The sequence below is a fragment of the Phalaenopsis equestris genome, unplaced genomic scaffold (genome assembly GCF_001263595.1).
Source record: "Phalaenopsis equestris unplaced genomic scaffold, ASM126359v1 Scaffold212777, whole genome shotgun sequence".
Lineage (NCBI taxonomy): Eukaryota > Viridiplantae > Streptophyta > Magnoliopsida > Asparagales > Orchidaceae > Phalaenopsis > Phalaenopsis equestris.
The window spans coordinates 9,181-19,035 of record NW_018231684.1 but is presented as its reverse complement, the minus strand read 5'-3'; positions in this window follow the sequence as shown (position 1 = coordinate 19,035).

Genomic DNA, 9,855 nt, shown 5'->3' with positions numbered 1-9,855 from the left:
TGCCAGGAGATTCATCATCATCAAGGACAAAGAAGAAGAAGAAAAGCTTCACTACAATAATTTATTGCACAGGGAGTAGGATAGGGGTTGCCTTTACCAGATTAATTGTCTCGGATTTGGGGAAGAAAATCCTCGAACCTTTGACTTTGTATGATTATCTTTTTGTCCCTCTAGGGTCTTATGAATATAATAATTGTGATTTTAGCTTCATTTTAACTATTTCTAGTGATAACATAACTGATTATGACCAATCTAACTTTGATCTTGATCCCCAAAATGATCCTCAAATCGTACTCGAGTCTGATGAACATGTTGTCAAGTCCAAAGAAGACATCAATGACACCGCTTATGACAGCACTGGGAGCAAGGAGCCAATTCTCGAGCACAACCATACACTGCTTACCATCAACCTAGATCTTTCTAATAAAGAGGAGACACCATAAGATTCAACAATGGTAGCTCAAGAAGAAGAAATCACGGAAGTTAACTTAAGGAGCGAAAAAGTGTTACCACCAAGAACAACTCCAACTGATAAAGGAAAGCAAATAATGACCCGCGAAAAGATACCTCCACCTCCACAATTGGAAGAACCACATAATCAAGATAAAATTAGAGGAACATACAAAGTACATTACAATGTGCTAGCTCACCTTAGGAAGTTGCCGGCCCGATTAAGCATCTACGATGCTCTGATCCTGTCATAGATGATGAGAGAGTCTCTGGATACAGCTTTGCTTGACCTAGAGATTTGCTTAGTTCAGTTGGCCAGCACATCCTTAGATGAAATTTGTTCGTTGAAAGAACGTCAAGAGTAACCTTCACAGATGAAGATTTGCTTCTCTATATCGCCGACCACAACCATTCGCTCTACATCTCTGTTAAAATTGGCAGATTTGTGTTGTCCAGAGTTTTAGTAGATCCTGGAGCTACGGACATTGGCCTATTTGGATATTGAATCTCAAGAGCTTACGACCGATAAAATGATGTTAAGAGGATTCAACCAAAAGAGAGAAAGAACCCTTGGATGAATTACGTTACTTATGAAGGGTTGAGAACTTGTGACAACCGCTAAATTTCACATCATCAATGCCGAGACCTATTTTAATGCTCTACTGGGTTGATCATGGATTCATGAGCACAACATGGTTCCATCATCCTTACACCAATGCATCAAGTACTGCAAAGATGGTAATGAAAATTGCAATAAAGGAGACTTATAACCATTTTCCGTGGATGAAGTTGGTATCCATGAAGATGCTGCCTACTACGCGTCTCCAAAGAAAATTGTCTTCTCTCGTGAAATTTTCATAATTAAAAAAGAAGATTCGAAAAAATCACAACGAGGAAGCCATTCAACTCCGCTTTAATGATCTTCCACCACTCCCTTACCATGAATTGGTGGATTTTCTTTTAGTTCGCGCACTCGAGGTCGAGGCTGGGGACGTGAACGAGGAAGAGAGGAAGAATCAACTTAATCGAATCGTTGAACGGACTAGGACAACTATCAACATTGGTAATGAAGACAGTTCCGAAGATGAAATAATGATGACAAAACAGAAGAAACCTCAGTACGAGATATCCTTAGAAGATACAAAGAAGAGTGAATATGAATTTATGTATTATTGGATAAACCACTATGTGAATGTTATGACCCTTACTTCGATTCTCCCTCAACAGGTCGAGAGTTTTGAGGTCAAGGAATTCCATAGTGTTGGTTTAAAGTCGATCAAATTTTGTCGTGGTTCTACCTCTACTAATCTTGAAAATCATGTAAATTTTGATGATGATCCTAATGAATTAATGGAATTGACTTTTGGTTACTTTTTGCTTTGTGTTCAAAAGTTAATTCAACAGGGAAATTTACTAAAACAAATACCAAAAGAAAAATTTTTAACTTTTTGAAAAATTATGGAATGTTAAAAGTTGAACTCCCAACTCAAAAGAGGTCTCGGATTTGGTACAGTTGGACCACTCGATGATTCTGAATTTTACATGGTTTTTACTAGTGAGTCAGAAGAGGATTGCCTTGATATAAAGGATGACTCTATGGATCAACTAATAAAAGATGCTCCGCCAAAATTTGAGGAGGAAATTAGATCTACTGTTGATGAATTGAAAGAGATTAACCTCAGGGCTGAAGAACAACCCCGACTTACATTTATAAGTTCTCTACTCAATGACGAAGAATCATCAGAATTGATCAAACTATTAACAAAATTCAAAGATTGCTTCTCATGGAGCTACGATGAAATGTCAGGACTATCAGCAGAGGTTGCAGTTCATAAACTTGGGGTGGACAAGAATATAACACACCAGTAAAATAAGCTCCCAGGAGAATGCGTGTCGAAATAGAATAACAAGTCATCACCGAGGTGAAGAAATTAATAGATGCCAACTTTGTAAAAGAAGAACAATACCCCACGTGGTTAGCTAACATTGTACTTATTAAGAAGAAAAAAAGGACGGATCCGTGTTTGTGTAGACTTCCAAGATTTGAACAAAGCATGTCCAAAGGATGAGTTTCCACTACCAATTCCAGAAATTATGGTGGCTATCGCTTCAACACACGGAATTTTCTCCTTCATGGACGGATCATTGGGATACAACCAAATCAAGATGGCTCCCGAGGATGCTGCACTTATAGCCTTCAAAACACCGATTGGAATATTCTGCTACACAGTGATGCCGTTCGGCCTAAAAAACGCGGAAGCAACATATCAACATGCAATGACAAAGATTTTTGACGACCTCAACATAACCAAGTAGAATGTTACGTGGATGATTCATAAAAAGTAGACAAAAAATAGACTATTTGTACAATTTGAGGATCGTGTTCGAACGATTACGACGATATGACCTTAAAATGAATCCCTTAAAGTGTGCCTTAGGTGTTACTTTTGGGAAATTTATGGAATTCATTGCCCGTCATTCGGGAATCGAGATTGACCCAGATAAAATTAAAGCTATCTTTGAAATACCTCCTCATAAAATCTTGAAACAACTACGTTCCTTCTAAGGGAAGTAGACATATCTGAGACGCTTTATTTCTAATCTCTCGGGTAGGTGTCAGCCTTTCTCGACATTAATTTAAAAGGACGCCAAATTCATTAGTGAAAAGAAATGTCAGTGGGCCTTTGAGGATGTTAAATAATATCTAATGACACCTCTTGTTTTGGCAACCCCTATTCCAGGGAAACCGTTAAAACTTTATACCGCGGACTTGGACGACTCTCTTGGAGCCCTCTTAGCCCAAGTCAATGATGAGGGTAAAGATAATACACTATACTACTTGAGTCGTTGCCTAATACTGACAGAGATAAGGTATCCATCTATTGAGAACATCTATTGAGAAGCATTGTCTGCATTGTCTGGCTTTAATTTTCGCCGCTCAAAAGCTTAGACATTATATGCTTTCTCATAAGATTACCCTAATCTCAAAAGTTAATCTGTTGCAATATCTGATGACCCAACCAACACTTCCAGACATTTAGCAAGATGGTTAGTGATCTTATTGCAATTTGATATAACTTTTATTCCCCTCCGTGCTATTAAGGGACAGATACTAGTAGACTTTCTCGCTGCACACCCACTGCTAGCTGGGTCCTCTCTCAACGACGAGTTACCAGATGAGAAAATACTACAATTAAATTCTTCGGTGCGCAATGCTAGGAAATGTACTTCAATGGCACTTTGTCAGCCAGAAAAGAAAAAGAATCAGGCACAGTTATACTAGGAAAAGCAGGGATCGGTTTTGAATTGGTCTGATTTTCATCATGCCAGATAAGGGTAGGTTGAGATTCTCCTACCACCTAACAGAGCCGTGCACCAACAATGAAGCAGAATATAAAGCGTTAATCACCAGGTTGGAAGTGGAAATCTCAATGGATATAACGAACATTGCCATTTATGGTGATTCTCAACTCGTCATCCAGCAAGTCACCGGACAATACAAAATTTGACGCCAAGATTTGTAGAATACCATCAGTACACAATGAAGCTACTGGAGCAGATCCCCGCAGATCCCCGATGTGAGCTACTGGAGCAGATCCCCGATGTGACTTTCTACCAGATTCCTATGAGAGATGTCGAGCATGTCGAGGCTCTAGCAAAACTCGCTAAGGAAATGACATGTTCCCCGGAGGATTCCATTTAAATCACAATACAAGGAAGATATGTCTTGTCTCAAATCAACCTCAAAAATTTACACAAGCTCAGAAAGGAAGTAGCAATAAATACAGTTGCAAACATCAATGAAGATTGATGCAAGCCATTAATAGAATATTTGCATGCTAGAAAGCTGCCAGAAGACAAGTCTGAAGCACATCATATCACAAGAAGGGCCATGTCTTACGCCCTAGTGGGAAACTTTCTCTATAGAAGATCATTCGACCAGATGTCGCTACGGTGTTTGAACAAAGTTGAAGCATAGAATATTGTTACAGAGTATTGTCAAAGAGGTACATGCCGGACTGTGTGGCTCTCATCAGTCAGGGCTGAAAATAAAAATGAAGATCAAAAGACTCGAATATTATTGGATAGCAATGATATCCGATTGCGTGGATACAACCAGAAAATATCACCAATGCCAAGTGCATGGGGTGGTCATACACCAGCCTCCGAATGTGCTACACCCAACTGTTGTCTCATGGCCATTTGAGTGTTGGGACAGAGGCATAATAGGTCCGATAGACCCTCCATCTTCCAAAGGAGACAGGTTTCTAATTGCCGCTACAGATTACATCTCCAAATGGGCAGAGGTAGTACCATTACGTGAGGTTACGACGCAGCACGTCCTACAATTCTTCAAAAGCCAAATTATCTACCGTTTTGGAGTACCGCAAAGAGTAATTTCAGACAATGAGAAAATTTTTAAAAGCACAAAAATCAATAATTTTGTCAAAAGACACGAGATAGATTGGAGATACTCTATGATTTACTATCCCAGTGCAAATGGTCTGGCTAAAGCCTTCAACAAAATATTAGTACAAATTTTGAAACAAACACTGGATGAAAACAAAAGGGATTGACACAAAAAACTATTAGAAGCGTTGTGGGCCTACCTGGCGACTTTCAGGACTCCCACTTAGTGTACACCCTATATGCTCGTGTACGGGTCTGGGTCTGAGGTACCACTAGAAATCCAGACACCGTCTCTTAGTGTTGCTATTGCCAACCAGCTCACAACAGTAAAAAGTGCAAAACTTAGAATTGAAGAACTGGAAAGTCTTGAGGGAAATTGACTAGAAGCACAACAACACTTGGAGCTTTACCAAGTGAAGATGGTACAAGCTCATGACAAATTCATCCGCCCAAGGACAGTCAAAGTTGGTGACCTCGTACTTGTACTCAAAAGGCCTATTACTGCACGCCGCAAAATAGGTGAAAAAATTAAGCCAACTTGGCAGGGACCATTTGTCGTTGAAAAGGTCTACACAAGAGGAGCCTACCAATTAGTGGACTTCCAGGGCGAAAGACCCATGTTATCAATAAATGGATGATACCTGAAACCTATTATGCAACATAATGTCGCTTGCCTTCGTTTGCTTTAAAACTTTGAAGCTTTGATTTTTTTGGGGTTATCTATGTGGCCAAATGTCTATGACCAGGTCCAAATTTTGTAATTAACCTCAATATAATGAAAATTTTGTGAAAAAAAAATTAAACTTCAAATTTTCTCCTTTCTAATTTTGAACTTAATATTCCACTAAATTAAAAAAAATTCATACATAAAATAAACAATTTTCTTCTACAAAAAAGAGTAAAATTTACTTTAATAAATACCTTGTTTTGTTCTCGTTCATGCCAAGTTTCAGCCCACTGACATTTTTCCTGTCGTCTGCAGAAAAATGTCGGGACAGAGGCTGATCTTCGCTTTCAAGGATGGATGGAGCCTTGCATTAAATGAGGAAATGGGGCCCCAGGGTGGCACCATAGGCTTCAACATGGACATTAACCAAGTTTTTATGGACTACAAAGGTCCTCTGATGAATGTAGTCAGCTGCCAAGAAAAGGAGGGATTGCCTTCACTATTGAGGGTGGCCACCAAAAACAATACATCACATAAAGGAAAGAACGTGATGATAGAGCAGGACCTCAGAGAGTGGCCCAGCTGTCTGCCATCCATGATAGCTACATCAGTTAGAGGCCTAGTAGTCACAAAAAATGAACGAGTGCCAGATGCTCGCTTCGAAGTACACAGCACAGAAATTTCAGCCGTAGAAAATAAAGGGTTTTTCAACGCGAAGAACTCAGACGTCAGAAGGAAGTAAACAACTTACTCACCCCTATTCTTAAGGGGAATATCTATGATCCAGACATGAAAGATACTTCTTCTAGCCTACCCGCCACAGATGAAGAACCCTAGTTCATCACAGAGCCAGAGGCACCTTCAGCTTCATATGGCTTATGCACGGGTTGCCCGATGTGCAACGCCGAGATACCTGCAGGGACATCAGCCAATAGGGGCATTTGTAGAATGCCCAGACAATAATGTCCTACAACTACAATGCTACAATACATTGAAGAAGTATACCTCCACCATCGATGGGTCTCAGAGCACAGATTTTCTAATGGATGAGCCATACGTCCCACTGGGGACAGATAAGTATATACCATGGAGTCCAGGGTCGTACATCCCTTTAGATGTTGAATCACATGTTCCAGATGAACCAGCGCCATTTTGGTTTCTTACCAATGTCCAGATGGAGGAATGCCCGTGACAGTTGCCGACTCCTAGCACGAAGGAGTACTATAGAAGAAGCAAGGTGAATAAAGGAGAATTTGAATTCTATAAGGAAGTCCAAGGAAGATTTGTCAACATACTGGAAGTCCTGGAGTTGTATACCAGGGTCTTTTCCAAAAGTGATGAAAGAAGCATTCTTGACTGCACCTTTTATTTAAGGTATGGAGGCCAAGCAGGCCTTCTCATGGAAAGAACATACTCTGAGCCAAAGAAATGGATGAGATGAAAAGGAAGAATCACTATTCAATGCGGCTGCTGTTATAATTTTACAAATGACAGACAAGGAAATTCACCGGGGATTCTCAAACATGACCAGGTAGATCCACTACCTCCTATAATAAAGTGGATGATTAAGAGGATGATCAGATGGAACATACTGCCAGCTACCTGCATCCCGAATAGTTGAATGATCCCTCCCCATATAGACCACAAAAATTTTGTGAGGCCCTTCTGCATGGTCTCATTCATGAGCAAAAGCAATATATTATTTGGAAAAGAAATTGACATTATCAGCCCTGGCGAGTTCAGAGGATCTGTAGAAATTCAGGGGTGTGAAAGGAAACGGGGTAGCTATCACCAAGCACTACATCTCAGGGGTGTGACACCTTTGGGTGTCCGTAACTTTCTGTAGAATGGACGACTGCAAAGCACCATACGGATTTTAGTCAGACCTAGAACTAGAAGGGCTATTACTGTACAAGCTATAAGAGCGTTGTACATCTAAGTACATGCGGAAGGGAACTCTTTTCCTGAAGCATGGCTTAGAAGGTCTGGTTGATAAGAAGCTCGTCATTCCTAATACAGATGTTTAGAGGGTTCTCTTTTTTTTCTTACAACAACATGATATGTATCAAACATACTCAGCCTACAATGCATACCCGACATGAGATGTTTTGGATGTACTTTAACATGGACTATATATTGTACCTTTTTGAGGCGTTAGCTTATGTTTGATCTGTAACATCTTAATTGGAGCAGATTGATGAAGATTTCTCTTAGAAATGTGCATTTTTATCACATGCCTTTTTTGTGCGATGGATGGAAACCACAAACCATGCATTGGTTTAGAATTTCAATGAACGAAGAACAAAATAACGAACCTTTAACACTAAAATAGAACTCAAATAAAAATAATCACAAATGAACAAACAAAAAAATAATTTTCGTTTAAAAAACAATCAATTAAAATTAAAATTTTAAAGACATAATTTGAAAAATTAAATGTGATAAAGATAACAAGAAAATGAAATAAATCTGTCGAGTGGATTCTCTCAATTTCGGAGATTCTTACTCTTTGTGCGCGCAACACAACCAAATTTATCAACATTAATTTTCTTCACATCCCTACGGGATTACACATTCTGCACAAAATCTCCTAAAATTATTCACATTCCCTATGGAGTGTGACACTCCTCACCACTCCTTGCATTTAGTGCAGGTCTTTGGAGCCCTATTCCCTTCTAAGCACTCAATAAAACCTCATTTCACCTTTTGGCTAGATCCAATTCAGACGTAATGTCCCTAGTGGTAGCTCAAAATGGTATAGCCTCCTTTTCTTCCTGGCGTAATGTCCTTAATGGTTGCCACCCTCTGCACCCTCGTCATCTCTTTGGTTGGATGTGAGTCCCAGTGCTTTCCTCCCTAAGATCGATATATTTTCCCGCTACAGCTTGGGTTGGATGTGAGCCTTAGAGCTTTCATCCTCAATGTAACATAAATTTTTTTATCACCTCTTGGGTTGGATGTGAGTCTCAGTGCTTTCCTTGTTAACATGACAGATATTTTTTCCCGCTACCACTTGGGTTGGATGTGAGCCACAGCGCTTTTCTCCTCAATATAGTAGATATTTTCCTCGTCACCTCTTTGGTTGGATGTGAGTCCCAGTGCACTCCTTCCTAACATGATCGATATATTTTCCTACTACTACTTGGGTTGGATGTAAGTCCCAGATGAATTGGATGTGAGTCTCAGAGCTTTCCTCATCAATGTAGCATATATTTTCCTCGCTACCACTTGAGTTGGATGTGAGTCCCAGAGCTTTCCTCCTCAATGTAGCAGATATTTTCCTCCTCACCTCTTAGGTTGGATGTGAGTGGATGTGAGTCCCAGTGCTTTTCTTCCTAACGTGATCGATATATTTTTCGGGTGCCACTTGAGTTGGATGTGAGTCACAGTGCTTTCCTCCTCAATGTAGCAGATATATTCCTCACACTCTCGTCGCCTCTTTGGTTGGATGTGAGTCCCAGTGCTTTCCTTCCTAACATGATCGATATATTTTCCTGCAACCACTTGGGTTGGATGTGCGTCCCAGAGCTTTCCTCCTCAATGTAGCATATATTTTCCTCGCACCTCTGAGGTTGGATGTGAGTCTCAGTGCTTCAAGTTTCATAATTTTTTGAATTACCTATGATTTATTAGAATTATTTTAATTTTTGTGCTATTTAATAAAAATAAAATATTTTGGGTGGTGAAAATTAAGTTTTATATTTTTGAAAAATCTCCCTAAGGTCAGAGAACTCAAAGGAGAAAATTTTATATTTTTCTGATCTTTCTTTGATTTATTGGAATTATTATAGTGAAAACTCTTTTTTTAGCCTTTTAAAAATTATTTTTAAGCTTTGAAAATAAATATCTTTATTTAGAAAATCAGGAAAAAATATTCTAATTGTTCTTAAGTGACTAGGAAACAATGTAGAACATTTCCATGAGTTTTATTATTTTTATGATTTTTATGAATTTTTAATTATTTAAATATTTAAAATAGGCCAAAAATCAAGTTTTTACTTTAAATATAATTTTATTTTTAGAAAATATCCTTGATCACAAAGAACTCAAAAAACTAAGTTTCATAAATTTTTGAGTTATATTTTGATTTTTTTTAAAATCATTTAAGTGCCAAGAGTGGTATTTATTTTTAAAAATCAATTTAAGTTATGAGATGAACTCAAAATATTTTGAAACTTTTATGATGAGTTCTCTGGATCATAGATCACAGTGGAGATCAAAAATCAAGTCATTTAAATGTTTATATTTTTCAAAATCAATTATCTTAGTGATTTAGTATTTGAAAAATTTAAGGATGTTTTAAATGACTTGACCCATGAAATTATTTC